This window comes from Suricata suricatta, chromosome X (assembly GCF_006229205.1).
Source record: "Suricata suricatta isolate VVHF042 chromosome X, meerkat_22Aug2017_6uvM2_HiC, whole genome shotgun sequence".
In the NCBI taxonomy this organism is placed as follows: Eukaryota; Metazoa; Chordata; class Mammalia; order Carnivora; family Herpestidae; genus Suricata; species Suricata suricatta.
This window is the reverse complement of record NC_043717.1, coordinates 96,282,555-96,283,185: the sequence shown is the minus strand read 5'-3', so window position 1 is coordinate 96,283,185 and position 631 is coordinate 96,282,555. Positions and strand designations below refer to the sequence as shown.

Genomic DNA, 631 nt, shown 5'->3' with positions numbered 1-631 from the left:
GTGGTGGAGGCCAACACTTTGCCAAACCACAAAACCAAGGTGGCTATGGCGGTTCCAGCAGCAGCAGTAGCTATGGCAGTGGCAGAAGGTTTTAATTACTGCCAGGAAACAAAGCTTAGCAGGAGAGGAGAGCCAGAGAAGTGACAGGGAAGCTACAGGTTACAACAGAGTTGTGAACTCAGCAAGCACAGTGGTGGCAGAGCCTAGCCGCTACAAAGAAGACATGTTTTAGACAATACTCATGTGTATGGACAAAAAACTCGAGGACTGTATTTGTGACTAATTGTATAACACGTTATTTTAGTTTCTGTTCTGTGGAAAGTGTAAAGCATTCCAACAAAGGGTTTTAATGTAGATTTTTTTTTTGCACCCATGCTGTTGATTGCTAAATGTAATAGTCTGATCATGACGCTGAATAAATGTGTCTTTTTTTAAAAAAATAAATAAATAAACCATGTTAGAACATATTCTTTAAAGTGTGACAAGAGGGGTGCCTGGGTGGCTCAGTTGGTCGAGCATCCAACTCTGGTCATGATCTCACCGGTTGGCTTTGCGCTGACAGTGTGGAGCCTGCTTGGGATTCTCTCTCTCTCTCTCTCTCTCTCTCTCTCTCTCTCTCTCTCTTTCTCTC

The 631-nt window shown here is 43.3% G+C and overlaps 1 pseudogene; it reads left to right on the top strand.

Annotated features, from left to right (window-relative positions):
- The window catches only part of LOC115283898, a 1,082-nt pseudogene extending 926 nt beyond the window's left edge, over positions 1 to 156 (top strand).
- The last annotated feature ends 475 nt before the right edge of the window (positions 157 to 631 follow it).